A 14546-nucleotide genomic window follows, 5' to 3' on the forward strand; every position below is an offset into this window, starting at 1 on the left:
AAGTTGAAAATATGGGGTTTTTACATTAATGCCATGTGAATCTAGCTAGTTGACGATTTTGGCTTTAAAAAAAAACTCTCTCTCAAAGAGATAGTGGATTTTATCTTTACATAAATTTAGTTTAATCTTTTTACAAAATTGTCACAAATGATTTCATAAGCATAATCATTTTAATACCAAAGCATCTTGACTAATAATTTCCGAAAGATTAATATATAATTATGTTTTACGATAATGGGATGCATAGTCACTACACTTCGATGCACACTGTGTAAATTCTCGGATCAACGCAGTAGCCTATAATTTGTAATATATGAGGTCGTTGTTAAAAGTGTTTGATGATTCTCTCATCTGTTTATACTATAATACAAATAGATTAGGAGATTAGAGTAAACACAACATTATCAAATAATTTCAAATATACAAACAAAAAAAATATAATAATTAAACACCATAAACTTTTTAAAAAAAATCATAAAAATTATCCTATGTACATAGATAATTATTTTAATTAATCAACTTTCTAACTTTAATTTTTCGCGAAAACAAATTAACACCAAAAATGATGTAGATACAAAATTAATTGGGTTTCGGGAAAAAACAAAAAAAAAATATTATGGGAAATTAATAAATTTAGTGATCGAAGTCATCTTGTTTTCTGGTTTTGTTTTCTAACAAGTCAAATCGGTTCTTAGTAGTCTGATTTTGTTTTTGTTTTGTTTTTAGTCCTATTTCGTCGGATGTTGTCGTAGCGCAGGTGACGTAAAAGTTTTTTTTTATGCTATATCACCATTGTTTGGTGTCATATACAGTGGCGAAGCCAGAAATATGGCTCTGTCCGGGTTAGAATTTTAAACTCTAGAATCTTTTAATATTTTAAATTGATCTACCTGGACTAATACCATATTATTCCAAAATTATACAAAATTTACATATAAATTTTTTTAAAAAAAATGGGCCAAGCCCTGGTATAAATTAATGTGGCTCCGCCCGTGGTCAGTGATCCGACAAAATAAGACTAAGAAAAAAAAACAAAGATACAATATTAAAATACCAAATTTTGATAAGTCAGACAATGGAAAAAAAAAGCATGACGACTTACCAGAAGAATTTGACAATTTTTTCACAAAAAGATAATGTGCCCACATGCCCACAAGCTAAGCAATTTTTTTTTTTTTTTTAATTTTCAAGAAACTTAGCAGTGAGCACTGAGGAGGACACTATATATGACCACAAAACGTAGAAGAAAATACGTACTCCAGCAATATGATCAAATACACCTTCCTCTTCACTCTTTTCCCGAATTTGCTTCATGCAGAAGATCCTCATGGATGCTTTCTTCAACCTAGGATTCATATTCATATATTCGACAGGCTTCGTCCCAACACCGATCCTATGGTGGTGCACTGTGCTTCTAAAGACGACGATTTTGGAAATCATACGCTGACGACTAAGGATCAAGTATTCGAATTCAGTTTTTTTTAAACCCTTTAGGACTATGTTTTTTTGTCACATGTGGTGGCAAAAGAAGAATTCGGCTTTCGAAGTCTACAACGCTCGAAGTACTAATCCATGTGATACTGACTGCGTTTATGAGGCGCGAGACGACGGGATTTACATATCTGGGAAACTCAAAGATGTTTGCAGAACAAACAATGTATTAATATGAATTATATAATATGTTTGATATTTTAACTTTATTTTTCGCCATTTCTTACAATATTTATTAATAAATCACATATATAAGTTTTGCAATATAATCATATGCATGCCATTTTTGTGTTCTTGGATTCGAAAAGTTGCTGTGATCGATCAGGGCAATTATCTCAAATAATTTTTGTAAGAGAAATTAAACCAAGTTTAATTTATTTTTTCCGCATAGAGAAAAGTCGATTAAGTTTCTTTACAATGTTTGGATTCACAAAAGTGAAAAGGGAAAGGAAATCGGTCAATTTAAGACTTCGAAAAGCAAAAATTGAATATTAAAGGTATCATCAGAAAAATACACTAAAAATTTATATAATAATTCATACAACATTTCCTTCTTATTTTTTTATTATTAAAATCAAATAAATTATAGTTTTATAGGCATAATGGGAGTTGACATAAAGTCATTTTATGCAGCATACGACCAGTAGAAGCCATGATCGACCATATATGTTCATGCGCTTATCTTTATAGATTAATCGTCTAAGTTTTATAACCGAAAATAAAAGAGAAAATTATATTTTTGGTTATGTAATTAAAATTTGTTAGAAGGTGATCGCAATTTGGATCAAACCGCCATGGTTGCTGCGAAGAACTCTGATTGAAGAGTGTGAAGAGAGAAAACAATGATATTGTATTATTGAATTGAATTATTAAATCCACAAGTTGACCTATATATACAAGTCAAACACAAAGGCTAACGGCTAACTAATACAAGTAGTGACAAAAATGAACAACACTTAACAACCCCCCTCAAGCTTGGAATAGGTTGAGCATTGCAAGCTTGGAGATCAAAAAATGATGTTGGTCTGAAGCCAATGCTTTGGTAAATACATCAGCTGGTTGAATTCGTGTGGAGATATGTACAGCACGAATCACGTTGGTTTTAATCTTTTCCCGAATAAAGTGACAATCAACTTCGATGTGTTTCGATCTTTCATGAAAAATCGGGTTGGCAGCAAGATGAAGAGCATACTGATTATCACAATGAAGAGGTGTAGCTGTGTTGACCATGATACCCAAGTCACCAAGAAGGCCTCGAAGCCAAATGATTTTGCATGCTGTTATAGCCATGGAACGATACTCCGCTTCAGCTGAAGAACGAGAAACGGTATGTTGTTTCTTTGTCTTCCAGGACACAGTAGAAGAGCCAAGTTTGATGACATAACCAGTGGTGGATTTGCGGCTCATGGGACATGAAGCCCAATCAGAATCACAATATGCAGTCAATTGAAAGTCATTTGTGGAGGATAAGAACAATCCCAATCCAGGAGTCTTCTTTATATATCCAATAATGCGATAAGAAACAAGTAAATGAGACTTTTTTGGTGAGTGTATAAATTGGCTGAGAACTTGTACAACATAGCAAATATCAGGCCTAGTAATGGTGAGGTAAATAAGGCGACCAATCAAGCGCTGATAACTTGAGGGGTTAGATAGCAGATGATCAGATTCAGAGGAATATCCAGTAGGATCTGCAGAATGATCGAATTCAAGTGTGGTGAACTTCAGGGGTTGCTCCATAGGAGTGTCAAAAGGTTTGCACCCAGTCATGCCCACCTCCGACAGTAATTCAAGAGCATACTTGCGCTAGTTTAAACAAATTCCTTCCTTAGACCGAGCCACCTCAATACCCAAGAAGAACTTCAGGGGTCCAAGATCTTTAATGTCAAAGGTAGCGTGAAGATAACTCTTAAGATCCTTGATGGCAGCCTCATCATTTCCAGTAATGACAATGTCATCAACGTAAACCAGAAGAATGGTGATCAACTGCCCCTGCTGCTGAACAAAGAGCGAATTGTCATGCATGGACTGAGTAAAGCCACCTTGTAATAGTGTTTGAGTGAATTTTGAATTCCACTGTCGAGATGCTTGTGTGAGGCCCTAAAGCGATTTACGGAGTTTGTAAGCATAATTCCTCTGTTGTCTGTCAAATCCTTGAGGGATGGTCATGTATATTTCTTCGTCCAAATCTCCTTGTAAAAATGCATTTGTTACATCCATTTGATGTAGTTCCCATTTCTTTGCAGCTGCAACTGTAAGAAGACATCTAACAGTGACAATCTTTGCCACAGGTGAGAATGTATCCTCATAATTAATTCCGTACTGTTGAGTGAAGCCTTTGGCGACAAGCCGGGCTTTGAAGCGTTCAATGCTCCCATCGACTTTGTATTTAACTTTATAAACCCATCTACAACTGATTGGTTTCTTGCCAAGGGGCAAGGGAACTATTTCACATGTATTATTAGCCTCCAAAGCTGCAATTTCCTTAGCCATGGCTTCACGCCAATTCGGTTAAGAAGCAGCCTCGTGGTAGGTCTGTGGTTCAGTAAGATTAGAAACAGATGCCAATAAATATTGGTAAGATGGGGATAACTTCTTGTAAGAAAGATAGTCAAAAATATTATGAGCTGTGTTGGAGGATATGTTGGAGCAGACATAGTCATTTGTCCAAAGAGGAGTTTTTGTTATTCGAGTGGACTTTCTTAAAGGTGGAATGTCAGTTTGAGTGTTGAATGATGGTATAAGAACATGAAGAGAATCAACAACATTAGGCGAATCAGATGATGAAGATAAGGATAAATCATCATGATAAAAAAACAAGGGCCAGTACTAAGTTGTGGAGACGTTACCGAAAAAGGAAATATATCCTCATGGAAGATGACATCTCGAGACATAATGAATTGCTTGGTCGACATATCCAAGAGCTTTTAACCTTTTTGGTGGAGTGGATAACCAAGAAAGACACAAGGCTTCGCATGAACATCAAAATTTTCAATTGGTTTAAGGTTAGTAGCATATCAAAGACATCCAAACAATTTTAGATGCTCAAAGGAAGGAGGTTTTTTGAACAACATTTCAAAAGGGGTTCGATTACCTAGCAACGGAGAGGGAGTTCGATTAATTAGATAAGCAGCATGTAATACACACTCACCCCAATAAGGAGTAGGAATTGAAGCTTGAAACTTAAGAGCACGAGCTATGTTGAGAATGTGGCGATGTTTTCGCTCAACTAAGCCATTTTGTTGGGGGGGTGTATGGACAAAAGCTTTGACGAATTATTCCCAAGGATGTGAGAAAAGAACTACAATCATTATTAAAGAATCTAGTGCATTATCAGACCTAAGAATCTGAACTTGCTGGTTGAATTGTGTCGAAACAAAGTCCATGAAACCTTTTAAAATATGTAATGTATCAGATTTAAATTGCATAAGAAAAACCCATGTACATCTCGAGAAGTAATCGACGATGGTAAGAAAAAAACGTGAACCATTGTGAGTTGGGGTTCTATACGGTCCCCATATATCAACATGAAGTAATTGAAAGATACGAGTGGAAGTTGATCGTTTATGAGTAGGGAAAGGATTTCTGGTCTGTTTCGCTAATGGACAAACAGGACAATGCATCTTAAAATCCTTGTTCTTAATAAATGGTAAGTATTGTAGAGAAACAGATAAATGACCAAATCTTTTATGCCATATATCAATATCATCGTTCTTACAAGCAGAAAGACTACAAGGATTTGAATGAACTGAATTATCATAAGAGCTAATACAGGGCTTTGTAGTTGAGTGAGCAACAGAACCTAAAACAGCTGGGATTTGATCAAGATAGTATAAACCATGCTTTTGTTTACCAATCCCCATGATCTTCCCAGTTAAGAGATCCTGAAATAAACAAAAATTTGGGTAGAAAACATAAAAGCATTGGTGGTCTTTGGTGAATTGTGAGATGGATATAAGATTGAAGCTAAAATCTGGAACAAGTAAAACGTTTGGAAGGGTACAAGAAGGTGAAATCTGAACAGAACCAGTAGAAAGTATGCTAGTGGAATTACCATTTGGCAGCTTAACAGAATCAATGGACGAAGCACATGGCCTAGGATTTTGTAGAGCACTTGAAGTACCTGTAATGTGAGCATTTGCACCACTATCCAAAATCCATTCATTAGGTTTAGTACTTATCATTAGACTGGTAAAGTTACCTCCAGTGTTGGATGAAGCATCTGTAGGCGTAGGAAAATGATCAAGCAACCTCAAGAGTTGAAGATATTGATCATCAGTGAATGTATGAGCCATATTAGAATTCCCCGGGGAGTCATGAGTCGTAGTAGAAGAAACCGATTGGTTTACAGATGCCTTGAAAGGTTTCTGCTGTGACACATGGTTAAATTTGTGGTTCCTATTTTGAGGAAACTTCTTGTATAACTTGTGACATGGAGGATAACCAATCAAGCGGAAACATTGCTCCTTCGTGTGACCGAGAATATTGCAATTCTCACATTTCATCGAATCACCCCTTTTATTCAATGAGGAGTAAAATGTTGTTGCATGCACGTTAACAATCGATGAGGATGATAGAACATTTCTATGTGATTCCTCTTGACTGAGAATGGAATAAGCTTGATTAACTGATGGTAACGGATTCATCATAAGGATTTGACTCCGAATATGTCCATAGTTGTCATTCAAGCCCATGAGAAATTGAAGAAGGTGTTGATGTTGATCATGCTCAACATAAGCTCTGTCAGTGTTACAACTACAAGACGGTAGCGTAACAAGCGAGGCATATTCATCCCATAGCTTCTTTAGATGCGAGAAATACATAGAGATGGTGGAGGAACTTTGTGAATAGAGTGCAATTTCCCGATGAAGAGTGTAAATGCGTGATCCACAAATTTTGTCAAATATCTTCTTCAGATCTGCCCAAACACCAGCAGCCTTTGTGCAATATATGACTCCACTGAAAATTTCCTTCGAAACAGAGCTCGTGATCCAGGATAGGACAATTGCATTGCATCGTTCCCACTGATGCAATGTAGGCTGATTTTCTGCTGGTTTTCGAGAAGTTCCAGTGATGAATCCAAGCTTGTTCTTGGCACGTAGAGCAAGCAGCATAGCGTGACTCCACACACCGTAATTCTCATTACCTATCAACGGATCAAGCACAAGAGAAACCCCAGGAGTATCCGAAAGAAGCAGATAAAGAGGATCATTGAGCTAATATTGATAGGATTTGCCGCCATGGTTGACGACGATCAATTTTGCGGAAGCGATTAAATTCGCTCTGATACCATGTTAGAAGGTGATCGCAATTTGGATCAAACCGCCATGGTTGCTGCGAAGAACTCTGATTGAAGAGTGTGAAGAGAGAAAACAATGATATTGTATTATTGAATTGAATTATTAAATCTACAAGTTGACCTATATATACAAGTCAAACACAAAGGCTAACTGCTAACTAATACAAGTAGTGACAAAAATGAACAACCCTTAACACAATTGAATTTGCATTTTTATTTAGTCCTACAACTTGTAATTTTCACTTTTTGTCCATTATTATTAGAGTCCATGTTGTCGGTTGGAAATCTCCTATGTAGTGGCCGCGTGTGGGCGTGCGGATGCTGCCATGAATTTTTAGAAGGAAACTTACATAGATGTCATGACTTTTTTAGGCTCCAATTGGTACGTGTAATGAGATAAGTAAATTATTAGTAATTAGAGTGATTAAAAAATGAGAGATATGTATTAATAGTATGGTAAGATAAATAACATGGTGTTTGATATGATTTTAAAATGATAGATTAATTTTGTAAATTTTATTGCAATGACCAAAATGACCCAAGTGTTAATTAAATATATATTATTAAAATAGTTAGATATATAATTAAATATTTATAATTATAATTTAAATTTATTAAAATTAATTTAAATAATTTATTAGAAATAAATTTGTAAATATGCATTTACTTTAATAATTAAAATAGCAATAATATGTTGAATGTTAATGTTAAATAAAGTTTAGTAATAATTACAATATTATTGTTTTTAAATTAATTATAAATAGTCTTAAAATAATTTTGATAGATAATTAAATATTTATAATTATAATTTTTATTTATTAAAATTAATTTAAATATATTTATTAGAAATATATTTGAAAATATTACGGTAATCATTAAACAAAATAAATTAGAATTTAATAAATATTTATTTTCATAAAAGAATTAATTAACAAGATTAGAAATTTATAAAAATTTAATTTAAGATAGATGTGCATTACAATTTATTTTTTTTAAAATGATTGAAAATAAACAAAATATATGAAATTAATCTATAAAAAAATATAATAAAAATTTAAATATTATATTAATTATTAAATTTTTATTAATTTTAATTTTCATATTATATTGAAGAAGACAATTCAAGGGTATTATGGTCAATATACAATATTATCATTATCACTATTCAAGAATTATACATTATCACACTTTTGAGGAGGGATATTTAATCACACAAATAACATGAATAGTGAGGGCTTTCAATCATAATTAAGGGCCTCCATGCTAAATTAAATATGAACCAAACATGAGATAAGAGATGATTATTTAATAATCATTCTCTTATCATGGCTACCAAACATAGGGTCACGACAGACTCAGATAAAAGACTAAAATTGAAAAAAATAATGACAAGTCACATGACTAAAAATGCAATTTTGCTCTTAACAGGACCAAAAATAAAAAATGCAAGTTATAATACTAAACATGCAAATTCACCGTTAATATGATCAAAATTTTTTTAAAAAAATAAAAATTGCTGCCCAAAAATTTTAATTTTTCCAAGATAAAAAGATTGGGCATATTACGCCATAACCCTTGGAAGAAAATAAAGATATATAAACAAAGAACATATAATCACTCGAAATTTGATCATTATCATTAACTATAATTTGACCTCAAATGCACGTACAAAACGATTATTAATTTATTCAAAGCAATCTTATTTTCCTATCCTTCTCATTAAAATTTACTTTTCTTTAAAGTTAAATTTCTTAAAATTAAACTATGAATGAGAGTTATACCTAATTTTGGTACATGCAAAAAGAAACTGTTTTCAATAAAAGAACATGATTGCAACAAAATCACTTGAGAAATCCTAAAACATATTCTACTTATAGCAACTGGAAAAATCCATCTGGTTTAAATAAAATAAATATGTTTCCATGTTGATAACTACATGAATGATCTCTCAGAAGGACTAATAAACGGTGTCTCAAAAATTCGATTATGCATCGAGCTCTTAATCAATAGATTCTTTGTGATGTAAAAAACCTCAACTAGTTGGATCATTTTACTGCCTTGCATGGAAGTGCTATGATATAAGTGCGAGACCCTAGTCACATCACTACAGTACACTTTGTTCTTTTGCCCCTTGCTCGGAGAGCAGTATACCGAAAAAATGTCTCTTTTTCGCAATAGTAGGACCTATCAATCTTTACTGAAGACAAAAAGGAATTGAAGTTCCAATGCCTGATTATAGAGACAAGCACCTGCTGGTTTTAAAATTTGGGGAGTCAATATTGCCAATATCCCCTCTTAATTCCCATTAATTAGAGAGTAATGAAAAAAATAAAAACTTGTGATAGTAAAGAGGTAAAAGAACCTAAAAATGGCTCGATAATTTATCATCATGTGAATCTAGTTGAAGATTTTGATCATTTTTATTTGACGTTTTTCTCAAAGGGATAATGAATTACTGAATTTTATCTTTCGAGCATTAAAGTACTTCATTTCTATATAAAATTGTCAATGTGGGGACTCGAGCTCTAACTCAATTCTTTTGGGATTTATTGGATCTTTGCTAGAAAATGTGGGTCAAAATTTTGCTTCTAACATTAAATCATATGTATAAATAAAGTAAGATATCTCTATTTTATTTCAACAAACATAAATACAAACATTTCTTGTTTCAACACTTATATACAAACTAGTATTAGCAATGTCCAAACATCTAGACCACTAGTTCTTCTTCCATGCCCATGATCACCACTCTATCAATCTCTCATCCTCGTCGAGACCCAGATCCTGTCCCACCTGTTGTCATGCACACATACAGACACAACAACAGCCGGAAACTCCGGTGAGAACGAATCCCAGTATAAAACATGTATACATGCATATACACAATCATAAATCATGAACATGCTATTATCATGAAGCAAAGTAATAGCAAAAGGTTCCATAATCTAGGAAACCAAGTCATTATAAGCATGCAACTCAATCAAATCATATCTAGGGATCCCGGTGTGTATAAGACGTCACTGTCTGTAACCTACCCTCCCAATCAGGGTAACGGTACGTCTTATTCCTAGACTTCGGCCCTGTCTGTATCGAATATCTACAATCGGAGTCGATCTTCTCCTATGCGCCGATACCACCGAACGTCTTGGCAAGTCTGCCAATGACTCCTATCTCAATGCTTGAATATAAATCTATAAACAAGGCATAATCGTAATCAAACATAAACAACAATCTAGTATGTGATTTTGGGAAACTCCAACCAAGTCTGATTCGAGTCATATCTCCCGAATTCACACGAATTATACCTTTCTTGTCGTTGGAATCAATCGAGATCTCGAAGTCGAATATCAAATCCGTCAATCCAATCTGAAATGGAAATGTATAGATGTAGTCTATCAAGATATAACTCAAAGCAAGTCTGGTACAACTCATTATTCAATCACGGTATAATTTCGACGGCATAACAGCGTAGTTCTCGATACAAATCAACTCAATTATCACTACTCAATAATAATCCACATAATCCTCAATACATACTCCATCATATTCTCAGAATCTGCACGATCTCATACACATATATGTACTGAAAATCGTCACAATATCATATGCCATCATTTTCTCGATCTGTTTACGTTTCTACGATGTCCATAATCTCAAGAACATATGATTATAAGCATAACAGAATTTCCCAAACATGTATATTTCAGAGTAAGCTGAAAGTTAACCATACTCACATCATTTTGAAGCTAGTGATGCAAGGAACACAAATCTGAATTCGGAATTAAAATCGGATGGCTAGTTGTTGCACAATCTCTTTTCTAATCTAGAAAACTTGAAGGGATTCCATGGAGGTTCTCTCGGTTTTCCTTCTGCTGGAATGAAGGAAGTGAAGCCAACACACCTATATTGCATGATCAAGGGCAAGTGTCATTATTTTTCAAGTAACACGTATGACCGCGGGTGCGGTAGCTCATGAACCGCGGCTGCGCTCAAGCTTCGGCAGGCTATCCAGAAATGCATAAACGTCGACCGCGGGTGCGGTCACTTCTGTACCGCGGGTGCGGTCTGGGTTCGTACCAAATTACCCAACCTACTGGCCATGAACCGCGGGTGCGGTGTATTTCTCGGCGTGGGTGCGGTGTAGCTTCGGCATCACCTTCAAAAATTCAGAATTAATGACCGCGGGTGCAGTCCTTCTCTAGGCGCGTGTGAGGTCTTCCTTGCATTCAAGACTTTAATTTTTCATGACTTTTCCATGTCTTTCCTACTCCCATCTCACTTAGTGCCTCTTATTACATGTCATGCATGCTCATATCTTCGAATATCACATCAATGAAGACTAATAAATCTCAAACCTTACAGTCAACATAATTTATAATTAAAGCATAATCCTTTTAACAAAAAACACTTATGATTATATAATTTTTAACACATGAAGTAGTCAAAAAAGGTTCGATATATGATTTATCATTATCTATCATACTTACTTGACAGAAGATGTTCGTACTGTAAATTGATTTTTTTAGATTGTAAACTTGTAATTTATTAAAATTTGATTTTTATCCAATAACTTATATCTTTTGTTTTTTTCCTAGGGAAATCATAGAGTTCACCTATATATATGGCCACAAAACTAGCTACAACTTATCACATAGAAAAATATATTTACTCCAACAATATGATAAAATAAATCTTCTTGTTATTCGTTCTTTTCCCGACTTTGCCCCATGCAGATCAAGATCCTCGTGGTTGTTTTCTTTACCCTAAGATTCATGTTCACGTTTTTAACCGGCTTCCTCCTGTTGAGTTTATGGTGGTAAACTGTGCTTCTAAGGACACTGAATTTGGAAATCACACGCTGGCGGTAGATCAACAATTCGAATTCAGTTTCTGTGCGATACCCTTTCAACTTTGTTTTTTTGTCACATATGGTGGCAAAATAAAGACTCTGGATTTGAGGCCTACAACGCTAAGTGGCTTGCTAATCCATGTGTCGGCCCTGACTGCCTTTATGAGGACAAAGTCGGACGGGGTTTATTTATCTGGAAAATTCAGACGACCTTGGAACGTAACACAAATTAATAATATATGAACATGAATGAAATCTGTTATATCTTTCAATTTTCTTCGTTACCATGGAAAATTTGTATCATTTTACAATAAAATGATATGATATCTCGTGTTTACGATCATTCCATGATTTCGAGCTCGTCGGGGGTAACAATTGTTCCACGTCAGCTCCATGTCAAAAAAATGATTAAAATTCCCAAAAGGTTCGCGTATTCATGTCATTAACAGACTTCCCACCAACTTCGAACCTATGGTGGCACACTGAGCTTCTGAACACAACGATCTTGAGAATCAAACATTGGCTACAATTCAGGAATGGGAATTCGGTTCTATGCGAAACCTTTTTCGACTTTGTTTTTTTGTCACGTGTGGTGGAAAAACAGAGACACGATGCTTTTGATTCCTATAGCGCTAAGTGGTTTGATAATCCATGTGTTACATATGACTGTGTTTGGGAGGTGAAGGAGGATTGAATTTATTTATCCGAAAACTTTAGAAAAGTGTGGAAAACACAAATAAAATCAATTATATTTTTACACTTAGTTTTCTTCGTCGTTGCTCTTGGATTAATTCTCAGTGACTATTATTTGTATATTATATAGTTATATGAAAAAATTATATCATATTTCATGTTTTTCGATTTGCATGGCTTCGAAAAGATTGTTTGCCAAATGCAGTTTCCGAGCTGGGGTAACAATTATTTAGTTGTTCTAAATAATGTTTCATTATTCAAGAGAAACCAAATGCTGCTTTTTTCCGACATGGAAAAATTAGTAAATTGAATTTCTTCACACTATGGTTGGTGGTGATACATGTTAGAGTAGATGTCTTGTAAGCCAACTGTTGGCTAGGGAATTTCTTGACTCAGTTGTAATAAACAATCTTTATTTTAATATAATTTATTATTTCATTGTTTGTTATTTCTTTATCTGTATACTCATGTGAACAACATAGATAAAGACATTTATTATACTTTAATACAAATGAGTCGTAATTCGATGTTGAAACTCATTTGTAAACACTGTATGATCTAAATTCATTCATAGTCGATTCAGCAGCCTAAAACGTAGACAAAGGTCGCTTGAGCTCGAGACTAGCATCTGTGATGTTGTGTACTACGTTTCTTGGTAAGGACATAGAGATGTCCAAACATGTATATAGGTATTCATATGATGATTATAACGAACTACCCTCCCTCTGACTTTCCAAGCGGTTTCATTCATCGAGAGGATAAGTCCGTGATTATGATTGTACATCATTAGTACCTATGACCCGGAACAACACTGAAGCTCTATATGCTAGGGTTGTGCTTTGACTCGTTTACCGACTCCAGGAGAGTCATCAGGAGGCGAGATTGGGTACAGTTACGACACATGTAAGAGCCGTGCATTGTAGTCGGGAATTCACCGCTCACCTACGGGTGTGGATATCTTGTGTGATATGATGAAATAATAGTGCATGGAATCTGTAAGGTCCTCTAATTAATTATCCGGTGATTTGGCATAATTATAATAATTATTGAGTTGTAAATTAAAATAATTATTTATGCCAAATAATTATAGAAGTGTGTTAAAAATATGTATTTTAGAAAATCGGAGAATTTAACGATATAAAATGCATATAATGTTTAAATAACACACGAGAGCAAAATAAATACAGACCGGGATAGATGGGCTTGAGTTACTATTTATAACCAAATACACAAGATATATATATATATATATATATATATATATATATATATATGTATATATATATATATATATATATGTATATGTATATATGTAGATATACATACACACAGCTTACCAAATAAAGAAGGAAGAATCGAGAAAAGGGAAGAGAAGAAAGAAAACCCAATTCCCGCAACCCTTGGAGCAGCTGCGGGAAAGTTGCGATATCTCCTCCGTCCGGCGTCGAAATCTCGATCAGTCTGAAGGGGTGTCTTCCTAACATCCTAGGCTTCGATTCAAGACAAAAATCGCGAATTTTGAGCAAGGATACGAGCAGATCGAGATCCATTTTGTGAGCCTTGTTTCTGTGCAGTATTTTGGTGAGTTCAGTTCTTGTGCTTCTGAAATTCGAAGTTTTGTGTATTGTGCGTTAAGAATCTAGACTTGTGGTTCAAATAGAACTTGTAGCCATGTTTGTTGGCTTTCTATAGCCACTAGAATCATCAAATTTCGATAAGAAACGGATTTGTTATGATTTTTCTACCAAAATGTGTCAAATGAAATTTTGTGTTGGAGCTGTGTTCAATAGCTACTGTAATTCGGGATTATGGCATTTTTTCGCTCAGGATTCTGGGTTTTTGGTTAAAATGAAAGTTGTAGAGCTATGTGTTGTCTTTGTAATGATATAAGAATCGTTAAATTCCATTAAGAATGAAGATAGTTATACTCATTTTGCTGAAACTGCTCAGTACGAGATTCTGTCCGAAAATCTGTTGAGTGGAAGTGTGTTATTGATAATTCTGGGATTAATCTACTGAGATTTGGAAGATGGTTTCTTCTAGAAAAAGTTAGATATCCGAGTTATCTTTCATTTCCAATTTGCGGATATTGATTTGAGTTAATATTGAGCAAGATATGAATTTTATGCTCTTTTGTGTCAAATCGGACATTGGTGTGGAATATAGTTTTCATGATCGGCTTATTGTGGTTTTGTTTAGGCCGAGAGTCTTGAA

The 14546-nt window shown here is 34.4% G+C and overlaps 1 protein-coding gene across 3 annotated transcripts in view; it reads left to right on the plus strand.

Annotated features, from left to right (window-relative positions):
* Nucleotides 1–14546, plus strand: part of LOC140823739 (OVARIAN TUMOR DOMAIN-containing deubiquitinating enzyme 9-like) — a 66663-nt gene that overhangs the window by 3381 nt on the left and 48736 nt on the right. The gene's annotated exons all lie outside the window — the stretch shown is intronic.

Source organism: Primulina eburnea, chromosome 1, assembly GCF_022965805.1.
Source record: "Primulina eburnea isolate SZY01 chromosome 1, ASM2296580v1, whole genome shotgun sequence".
Classification (NCBI taxonomy): domain Eukaryota; kingdom Viridiplantae; phylum Streptophyta; class Magnoliopsida; order Lamiales; family Gesneriaceae; genus Primulina; species Primulina eburnea.